Source organism: Larimichthys crocea, chromosome XXIII (assembly GCF_000972845.2).
Source record: "Larimichthys crocea isolate SSNF chromosome XXIII, L_crocea_2.0, whole genome shotgun sequence".
In the NCBI taxonomy this organism is placed as follows: Eukaryota; Metazoa; Chordata; class Actinopteri; family Sciaenidae; genus Larimichthys; species Larimichthys crocea.
In genome coordinates this window covers 20194344-20206201 of record NC_040033.1, presented here as the reverse complement: position 1 = coordinate 20206201, position 11858 = coordinate 20194344, and positions in this window count along the sequence as shown.

Genomic DNA, 11858 nt, shown 5'->3' with positions numbered 1-11858 from the left:
GATTATACAACAATTACCAACTAAATGGTATAATGAAAAGATATTCATGTTTTGGGGCAATTTGCTCCTTAAAATAAACATTTCTTTGCTCGCCATTTGTGTTCTGATCTCTGTTTCTATGGAAATACATGGGTCTGACTAAAAAAAACAATCAGTCACAGCAGTAGACTGTAATGGAACCCAGTTCACTACTCGAGCAAGTAGCCCGAGCCTTAGTAACGACCTTGCAACGGAGACACTTTCTAGTCCCGTCAAAGCTTATGGAGATTGCGGAGTCTCCCAAACTGAATAAATAGCACACATATAAACACTAAACTGCTTTGCTAGTTCAGTCTAGTAGTGACTAGATATTTGCTGAAAAAGATATTTTTTCCATAGACACATTTGGGTCTTCAGTCCATGGACATGAGCTTATTTTGAATCAAAATGAACATCATATTTTTATTTAACGGAATATTCCTCTTCAGTCCATATTAGTCGACCTTTAGTACTTTATAAAAGTATTTACATGACTCAATTTCTACTATGAGCAAGCACTTGGTGATGGTGGCGAGACAAGAAAGGGGGGAGAGAGAGACAGTTGAATCCTGGCCACTGGGATAAGAACCCAGTTTTGGTACATGTGGAGCACACAGTTCAAATTATTTTCAACTTTCCAACCGTGCTGATGGAAAAACATTAAGAATTACAGCCGATTCTGAAAACAAACACATTCACCCTTTCATTTTCCATGAAATGGTTCCACGATTTGTCTGCTTGTGTCTCCAATACTGAGGTAATTAGAGTATGCAGAGTTATCATCCACCTCACATCAGCGTTTCATTTGGAAATCCGCACAAAGTGATGTCCTCAGGCAGCAAACAGCAGGTTTCCAGCTGATGGGAGCTTAGCAGCACATTATGAATATGCCTCCTGCACTGCTTTTATCAGCACGGCCTTGCCTACACCGGCTCTGTCGCGGATATGATAATGCATTCAATAACATGGTTTTCTCTCTCGGATTATATTTTCTCCAGAAACAATCAGGGATAGCATTTTATTTATTTATTTTTTTGTCCTTCCTCTTCCCAGAAACGTCGAGTTGTTTTCACTGTGAAACAAAATACCCAATAGACAAGCTGTTGAGTGCTTGAGGTAATGCTCTCATATTCAGCATCACCTGCACTGCAAAAGTAAAAGCCTCGGATAAGAAATAAAAAAAAGAAGAGAGAAGAAAGAAAGAAATGCTTAAGTGGGATATCTAGCTGGCAGAATCCATTTGGAGTGAGCAAGCAATTGCTGCTCATTGACACGGCAATGTCTTAAGCCTGGTTGGTGAATGAATATTTTTGCAAATATATTGCATGATTTTACAGCAGAGGGCCTGCAGCAGATGCAAACACAGTAAAAAGCAAGACAATAATCTGCGAGAGGAGCACAGTGTGTGACTGCCATCAGCTCTTATTTCACTTTCAGGAGCCCAAACAATTTTTCAATATCATGTAGGATGCACAGCAACACGCAGAGAGGAGGAATAAAACTCATTCACTGCAGACTGTAGCTGCTCTAAAATGTTTTTCACACAGCATATGATTCTGGAATCAGGACGCTGAAGTAGATTACTGTTTGTTTCTCCACCTCTGCCGTGTCGTCTGTGGACGGTAAACCTACACAGACACAGTGTGCGCTCTTAAATGAAGAGATACTGTGTAACTAAAAGCTTATTAGCTCATCAAAGGCTTCTGGAGTCCCCCCGCTTCTCTGCTCACTAAGCTCAAAGTGTCAATGTTAGCAGAAAGGATCTCATTAATTTTTTGGTGGATGAAGAACAGTGGCCACTACTCCAGAGTAAACAGCAAGGTTTTAATAATAATGGGCAGACGGCTGGGGCACTTTGTCTCTCTCGCTGTTAGCTGTCCTCTGACGGCTTAGTAAGAGGTGTGTTGGTGTTGTTGCTCAGCAGAGGAGAGGAGACTGCAAAGGTAAGAGAGGCACCGCAAGTGAGGACATTTAAAGTTACAGACCTCCAGGTAATAATACACCTGTCTGCTTAGTCTCAATCACAGCATGGAGATATTTATATTCAAGCTGAATGAGGAAAAACACATTACAGCTTGATAATAAGTAATAGTTTGATAGTAAAGAGGTAAAAGTAATTAAGCAATACCATGTAATTACCAAAGTAATAAGCTGGTGCTGTAATGTTAGAGTTAGTTAGTTTAGTCCTTAAATTAAATTCATTATGGACGTGGACTTAAAATCATTGTTTTATTTTATGTCCTTGGTGCCCTGACTTTTGGCCTTTGTGCCCTCAAAAAATTGACAACACAAAAGGCCAAGTGGCCTTGCCCCTAAAATGACAAAATTTCAGGTCTGGTTACATCACAACTATATGATTAAGAACACAAAACTACCAGTAATATCCATCAGTGGTTCAGGTTATCAAATCAATTAAATCAAATCAATTTTATTTGTATAGCCCAAAGTCACAAAGTACATTTGCCTCAGAGGGCTTTACAATCTGTACAGGGAGTGACACCCTCTGTCCTTAGACCCTCGGTTCGAGTGAGGAAAAACTTGCCCACAAAAACCCTTTTAACAGGGAAAAAATGTGGAAGAAACCTCAGGAAGAGCCACAGAGGAGGGATCCCTCTCCCAGGACGGACAGACGTGCAATGGATGTCACGTGTACAGGACAAATCAACACAAACATATTGTACAATGACTGATAAAATGACAATGAATTATAATGAATGATAAAAATGATTACAGTAATAGATATGGTAGTAATAATGACAGTAATAATATATGTAGTGGGCGTCATGCAGGATCACAGCAGCAGCCACGATCCACGAGAACCTGCTAGACGACAGAGCACAGAAACTCCGGGGAAGTTTGGTTATCATGTATAACACCATGACAACTAATGGTTACAACATTACAGTTACATTTCAACATACAACCAATTCTTGACAACTAAGGTATGACATCAGATATGTTTACATACACCTACGTTGTTTGTATTTTTATTTTATTTTTATTTTTTGCACATTCCAATTCTATTAAGTTCTTACTAGTAACTGAGGCCTGCACTAAGCTGTACGTGTGCAGATGTTGGTCCAGGCTCGAGGGATACCTGTCAGGTGTATTCTATCAGATTCAGGTATAACTGAAAAATGAATTTATAAACAATATTTCTAATATGCAGTGACTAGGAGAGATGTTGGTAACTCTGGATGATTTGATCCAGCATTAAGACTTCTATAGAGAGACAGAGCTGTAGACTAATAGCCTCTCTCTCTCTCTCTCTTCTCTCCGTCTTTTTCATTCATTGATTCATTTAGATGTATTCAAAGTCTTTAATCCTGTCGTGGATGGCTGGTAATGCTCCGTACACATTGTTTAAGTGATGACAGTGACGAGCCAGGTAAATACACTGTTGAATCATCATCAACATAGAATATTGTCTACCTTAAAACTGTCCTACAGGAACTGAATTTAGTCCAGTGGAAATGCAGGCAAAGTTTCTGAGCTCCTGCAAGAGAAGCTCGGCCTCTGGGGAATGTTCCTGTGGTGGAAATCTTCCAGGGGATTTAATTACAACTAAGCTTGCAGCTGTATCAGCCACTAACAGGACACAGAATACACTGAATTCCTTGACTGTCAACAACACGACATAATGCAGTCCTTACCTGAACCCCAATAAGCTTAACATGGTTGTCTGTGGTCACTCTGGTCCCATACTAGTCTTTGCAACAATGACATCCAGCGTTGGTGGTTTCAGTTCATTTAGGCTAGAAAAAAGAAAAAATCCTTGAGATGACCAACTTTCTTTTTTATTTTGAAATGACCAATCTTTTATGCTGCTGTTCGAACATGAATACATATGCACAAAAGAAAAAGACACAATCAAATAAAGCACAAAAACACAAGAGGAACAGAAAATGCTTGCTCCAGTCAAGTTCATTACTGGTCACTGACGAACAGAACTCTAAACCCCACATGCGTACGAGTGTATTCAAAGTCAGGGTTATTAGAAACAATATCTGTTGTTGCTGAGCTGTCTCTCTCTCTTTATGCTGGATCATCTGCCTGTGCATCATCCAGATGTCTAGATTATCTTCCTCCAAGATATTTCTCCTCACTGGCGACAAGCTTTTGTGGATCAGGTTCTACCTATTTAAGATAAGATACGATAGACTTTAATTATTCCACACTGGGGGAATTCACTTGTCACGTCAGCTCACATACAAAAGGTGGATAAGAACCTACTCAGAAAGAAGAAAGTCTGGTGACACCTGGATTTTCGAATGTCCTTCATCCATTTTCTTCACTTATGTCTCTCAGTTTTCACATATGTGTATTTTTGTTTTTTGTTGATGTCATTCTTTGTGTGGTCTACCAGCACGTTATAATAGTTTTGATTAAAATTTGGGTTTGTTCTGGACACTCAACATCAAAATACAGCATCAAATACAGTACAGTTCATCTGCATGTATGTTGTATACCAGCGCCACGATCGTTGGGTTCCAGTGTTCTTTGGAGCTCCTGTGGAGGCTGGTGTACATGATGGGATCCCTCTGCTGTGGCTCTTGAGCTTTCTTCCACTTTTTCCCATGTTAAAAGGGTTTCTGGGGAATTTTCTAATAGCTGAATGGAAGGTCTGAGGACAGAGGGTGTTGAATGGTGTATGGAAAAAGAAAACTGTGACTTGTGATTTTGGAACTGATTTGGCAGTATTTTCTGACTTAATTAATCTGACCTAAATATTATATAACCTCTTTTATTCTGTTTCAGTTTTCTACTCTTGGTGAGAAGAATTCAGTATTGCAGGACAGATATGAGCATGTCCTCGTAGGCAGATGGATATGAGGAGAACAAAATAAAGACAGGAACATTTAACATCTTGATCAAATTCACTTTGATCATAGAGTATATATATATGTGCAAAAAAAATCCTGGAAGTCATCCCTCATTCAGTGAGCAGAGATCACAGGCCAACAGATATATTACAGGATTCATCTGGGCTCCTCTACAGCTAAATAAATGTCCCCAATAATATATCAGGGCCCTGGCGATGGAGTAGACGGGGCCGCATGTGTTTTATCAGCCTGGTAATTGTTCATGTTGACACACATTGTCTTGGAGAGGATGAGATGGTGAGAGACAGTCCGCCTTATTAATGGTTTCTAATAAAGACAGGCATTTATCAAGCATTATATGGCACTGTCACACAGGGCAGGTTTCACACACACACACAAACACACACGCACACACACACACACACACACACACACACACACACACACACACACACACACACACACACACACAAGCGCACATGGAGGACTCTCTCTTTGTCCACCCACACCTTGGAATTTCCTCATTTTAAATTTAAAAGTTTTGTTCTAAGTGTTCAAAGATGATAGCAGGTGGATGTTTGTGGGAGGAGATGGTAAAACTGGTCTCTGTTCAAAGATGGTCTCTGGTGTCGGACATGAATGTCCTCCTTGATCTCCCTCCGACAGTCCACTGACTGTTGGTCCATGACCTCTGACCTCTTTCAGGTGGATGCTGGAAGTGGTTTAGGTTTGGTCTTCACAGACAGGTGATTCAAAGTTCAAGGTTATCTTAATTGTCAAATGTTAAATGTGTTATGCAGCAGGGTAGTGCAGGGACTGCAGCCAGTGTTCTAGTTGCTCTTAAACAGGTTAAAAGCACTTGGGATGAAAGATCCCTGAAGCAACCTGAGGACAACTGGACAGCATGGTCCTGGCAGTCAGCATTAGCCTTCCTCAGGACCTGCCTGTTGTAAACAAAAGCTGGCCTGACTCCTTCCTGAGAAATACTAAAAACAGAGTCTTCTGTCAAACAAGACGTTTCTGTTTCATTGATTCTGTCTTTAGATTGAACAGTCAGATCAGTTCATGCTCTGTTATCTTTTATGGGTACATTACATGAGTGTGAGTGTAGTGCACCTTACTTTTAATAGGTTCCATGTTTCATCATAGACCTCAAATATGTTTCCAAAACAGCCATTTTGAAGCTCAAACCTCTGTGGCTCTGGCCACCGCCATATTGGCTCTCCTGCCGCCTACCTAAATCTAAAAAAGCTAATCTAAAAATCAAAGACATTGATTATTGGTGGACCTGAGGTGAGCCGAATAAAGCCTGGTTGGTCAACAATTAATCTGTAACGACACCCGCCTGTTGATCAAAGCGTCCACACTCTTAATCCTGCATAACTTTAAGCCTTAATATAATGTGAACAGGTGAGTTGTATATAAAGTCACCCTCAGTACAGTTGTCATGAACGGGGGTATTAGCTACAGAGACCAAAACTGTTTTTTGTACCAGGCTGTAAACATGTTTTATGTTAGTTTTATATAGATATATATATATATATATATATATATATATATATAATATATATATATATATATATAATATATAATATATATATATATATATAATATATCGATAGAACCCCTATATATATATATTCCCAGCACTAACTGAATGCGTAACACGGCACCACTGTTTTACTGTTTTTGTCTATCCATTGTAAGTCTCCTTTGAGGCACATTAGAATGTGACACATTGTTTGAACATATGGAAATATATTACATGATTTCTTTTGTGTTTTCTTTCATTATTCTGCAGCTGTATAGGGACATAGCTGTAGTGCCCTCCCTCCACCCGCTTTTATAAAGATGCTTTTTTTTTATCCACACAGTGCTGTCTGGACAATGAACAACAAACAGAGTAAATTATTTATAGCTGTGATGAATAGGTATCAAGATCTAATATCATGCTGCCTGTTGATTTTCATACATGTATAATGCAGGCTGTGGGGCTGCTGAATGTGGCTTATTGGATGTAGAGAATGAGTTGTTAACAGTGCTGTGTGCTGCTGCTGCTTGTGTAACTGGCCTTGAGTGATTTAAATGGACTCAGTGGCCTTTGCAGACACAGCATCTCTTTGTGGCAAAGTAAAAGAGTGAGAATATGTTCACTATGCACTTGTCTAAAATATGTTCTCTTATTCTGTACCTCATTCAAGATCACTTCAAAAGACCTGAACTATCCCTTTAACCTAAGCTTGCTCTCACCGGCTACAGTAAACAAAGGTCAACAGTCTAAATTTTGATTGGTTAACAATGCCTATAAAACTGATGAGATAAGGTGATTGGCTGCAATACTCCTCCAGGACTCTCAGGTATGCGGTTAAGATCATGGTTCCTCACACTCTGGACACAAATTATTTGAGATCCTCCCCTCTGTCACTCCGACACCCCACCGGACACATCTCTGTCACGTCGAGGCTGCGACGCTGTTTTTGGTCCGTCCTGAGACTTTTCAGTTTCAGAAGCGTTTATCCCTCTAGACTTTGTTTACTTGCTCAGATTTGGTCATTTTCCTGGTTTATGTTCTTCTAAATATGCTTCTACATGTGTAAATATGCTACGTAGTTTCCCTTTTGTCTGTTTTTTTTTTTTTTTACGACCAGCAGTTTGAAGGGGTATTTTATTTTGAAAATCCACCGGATTCTCTATGCTGTTTCTGTGTCTGGCTTCCTGCCAACTCGAGGTGCTCGACACATCCTGTATTTGTCCATTTCTGACTTTTTCCATCATCTCTCATGTGTGTCTCTCTCTTAGCCTCCCGTTCTCTTTCTCTTTCACATTCCCCCACCTTCAACCCTCCCATCCCCATGTTCATCTTGGCCCAGTGACCACCAGAGGTAACTGGCAGCTGTGCTGCCTATGTTTGAGCATCTCCACCATCATCCAGGTCTGTTGGATCACTGCCAGCACCAACAGGGCCTAATCAGCCTGCTACAGCGGAGAGGTGGACAGAAAAAAGAGAGGGATGTAACATAACACAGAGAAGTGTTCACAAACCTTCACCAAACAGCATCACTTCAAAATAAAGGTCAATCCAGGAACAATCAAGGGGGAACTGTCATGTCAATCTATTCAATAGTTGTGGAGATATTTCAGTTTGAACCCATGTTGACTGAGTGACTGAACACTGAACCACACCACGTGTCCAGCATAGGTCAAAATACATAAATCATCATCAGCAGTTGTGTAGAGCAACAGCTGCAAACACAGCACAAAGCATACCAAAGGTGGATGACAGGTCTAATATCCCAGATACAACTGCTGCCATCTTATGCTGGAGATGTCATTTGGAGCCAGAATATGTGCAGCAGTGATCAGGGAAATCACAGTGTCTGACTTTGGAGCTTTTTCTTCTTTATATTCAGTCATATATGAATGTTTTCTTATTCTACATCTTAATTCTATGAAATGAATGATGAATTCATGAAACACCAATTCTGGCAAGCCAAGTCAGTTCTTATCCACCTAAGTGATGTGGAGATAGCTCCTTGATACACATACGTCGACTTATCTAGGTCTGCTAAATAAACGTTGACCTTAACTAGGAACAAATGTTCTAAAAAGATCAAATCTGTGCGTAGAAATGATGCATTCATGAGGCCTTATGGTTGCTACCAGCACCCATATCTTTGACCAAACTGCTGGCAGTTATATTGTGGGTAATGTAGACACCAGGAAGAATATATGGAATAATGAGAATGTACTTTTTGAAGACCTGCTTGTTGCTACTGAATGCTGTCCCCACCCCTGGCCTCCAGGATTCCAAGGCCCTCTCCTTGGTAACGTTTACTGCTGCACTTATCCACATGTGTAGTTCTCAGACAAACAGTATCATCTCTTTAAATGTTACCGATGTAAGAGGAGAGGCCTTGCTTTACGCCCACCAGAGGGTAGTAGCATCACCTCAAGGTAAATGGAAAGGAAAAAAAAAACAGCTATTAATATATGTGAGGAGAAATAAGTAATTAGTTTGCTAGAATAATTGCCTTCATAACCCCCCCCCACCCCCACCCCCCCACAAACACACACACACCCACAGCATGCCCTTCCCTCCCAGTGGCCAATTATCCAGGAACAATCGAGGGGGAACTCAGACACTAACAAGTTATTTCTACACAACGGTGTTGCGATGTCGAGCCCTTCTCTTCTTCTGTTTTTTAATTTTTTCACCCATCAGCCTTTGTGTTCATCGCTCTGTCTCTCTCAGGGCCACAGTAATGACAGTGAAGGGGTCTGGGGGGGGGTAATAGATGTTTATGCAGCACAGTGAAATGCCCCCATGATTCTCCTTTTGATGAGGGCTATACTTTGCAACAAGCACAAAGATGACAGCAGATGGCCGAGGCCCCCCAGCAGTAAAGACAGACATTACGGTCACCAGGAAATCATCAGACGGACAAGGGGCCGGTAATGAAGAGAGATGGATGGCTATTATTGTATTCCACCATTGATTGGCAGCACAAGCCTCTTTCCTTCTGTTCTGTTTCTGTTCCTGTCTGCCCTTCTTTTTTTCATGTTCCTGTCTGTCTTCATTACTTTTTTGTATTTGTATCTCTCTGTCCTTAATGCAACAACTGGAGGAGTTGTATCTGTCAGACACTGCTAACTCCTTCCACAGCGGTAAACAGCTATGAGCCATGCTTCAGTAAGCTTGTTTAAACAGCTGATCAAACTCCCACGGAAATCTGAAAATCCTAACGCCTTCCTACAATATGTATCCATGGACCCTCCCTCCCTCCCTCCCTCCCTCCGCCTTCCCACCCTTGCTGCACCTCGCAACACTTTCCACGCTTAATCTCGCAAATCAATGTCAATTACATACTGATTATGTTTAGTGCGCCTAACCATTTGTCTTGATTTGGGAGCCATGTAAGTGTGGAAATCAGCAATCCATGTACGTGCTGGTGGATATTGAGGGTGCGGGCGGGGGCGTTGCGGTGCCACAGTACAGTATTGTAACTTCAAAGGTCATGTTTGACTGTTTCTGCATCATTAGATATGAAGAGTAGTCCTGATTTACTGGGAAACACCGAAAAGGTCAAGCGTGACCGCTCTCCCTCTCCCCCTCTCCCTCTCAGGTCGTAGCTGTGCTTAGGTTCCATGTCACACTGTGAAGACAAAATGGCAGCAGCCAAAGGGGCCAGAGCAATACACACTGCAGCCAGCACAGCGGGTACCTGTCTGAATGTTGTCCACACGTCACTATGCCTTTGCGTTGCCATTTCTCGTCCTGTGCAGGTTGAAACGCAATGACTTCTCACGGCCCAGTGAGTCTAAAAATACACTCCACTTGTTTCTGCTTGGAAGTCTACATGATTTTTTTGTTCTTCCGGCTGTATTAACTGTGCTTAAAGCTCGGGAAGCTTTGCTAAGAGCAGATAAAAGACACCAAGCATGAAACTAATGAATGTAATCTCAGGCAATACAGCCCGTAATCCACTACGCCATGCCAGTAGTGTTACTCTGGGTGATAATAAATACAACATTAAAGGTTCTGCTCTGTTCTCATGTCACCATTTGTCTGTCATGGTGTGATTTTATAATGCAGTTATTGAGAATACAATTCTGCTCTGTGGTAAATTAGCTGAAATGAAAATAATCGTTTTCACTTCTGAATTGGGTCCAGCACCTGTGATTCATGCATTTAGCCCTCTCTGTATTGACGGGGTACCCACACACACAACAGGGATACTTTTTTCATGACTTTGTTAATCAGCGTGTTCAAAATGACTTCATATCATTATTTTCTGCTCTGGTTTTAATTAGTGATTTCTAAAAATACCAATGTGCATCGGTCCTGGAGGTCCCTGACACTCAAAAGCACCCAATTCCGCCTATGCATGGAAGTTTATTGTGTTTACAATTGCCGTGTGTCCTAATGTAAAATATCACATGCTACCATTTTTAAGACGGACACAGATTTTCCCATGTGGTCTGTCAACGAGCCAAAGGTGATGTTCAAAGTCAAACATACAATCCATCTTTTCATAATTAAATGTTTTATTACCAATTATGTTCTATTATACAAGATTTGACTGTGTGTCATGCGTTTTTCTTAAGATGACATTGGGGCCCATAATGTTCTGGGAAGAAATAACTCAACATTTTGCTGTGACGCTTTGTTATTACAGTAGTTCTTGAGTCCTTATATGGTAATTATGTGGGTGTAAGGCTAAGCAGTTCACCATATGAACCAGATTTTTAATATGTATAGTAGACTGTAGCTATGGTGCCATAAAAAGGCCACTGAGATGTTTTCTTTTTTTTTTCTTTTTTTTTGATTCACTGATACCTGAATAGAGCAGCACTGATCCAAACATGTGAACATTTCACTTACAAGTATGAATGTACAAATGTGTGAGGCTGACATGAGTGACTAAGTTCTGACAGGTTGGAGGAGTTGCTGAGGTTTTATCTGAAACAAACAAATCTGCTGCTAAATCCTTTTTGGCTTCACACTTTGAGCCGGTGCCGCCTGTCACTTTCACTGGTTGACAAACATGACTGCTGGCAGATTATATCAGCTGTAACCAATTAACTTTAAAGGGTGAGTTTGGTTTAATCTGGATTTTTCTTATTGTCAACAAATCCAATTTTACTAGCGAGCACCGCACCACGACGATATTTCACGTAATGGTTTAATGGAACTTTGTGAGTTCTTGACTGGTGAATGGATGAATAGATGTGGAGGGGCGGGTGTGGAGGAGGGATGTCGTTGGTTGGATCTAGGAGTACGTGCTGAAGGCCGGGCGGAGGGAGATTGTGGGGGTTTCTGTCTACGGTGTGTTTCCACCCGAGCTGCTTACAGGCTCTCTGACGATGGTATGAAGCAGACTGAATAGGAAGGGATGAGGTAAGGAGGGAAAGGAGGCTGAAGGGATGTGGGTACAGAAAGTGAGTGGATGGTTTAAAAAAACTGACAGAAGAGTAGGCCAGGTAGAAACAGACAGGTGATCAAAGGTGTGGTTGAGG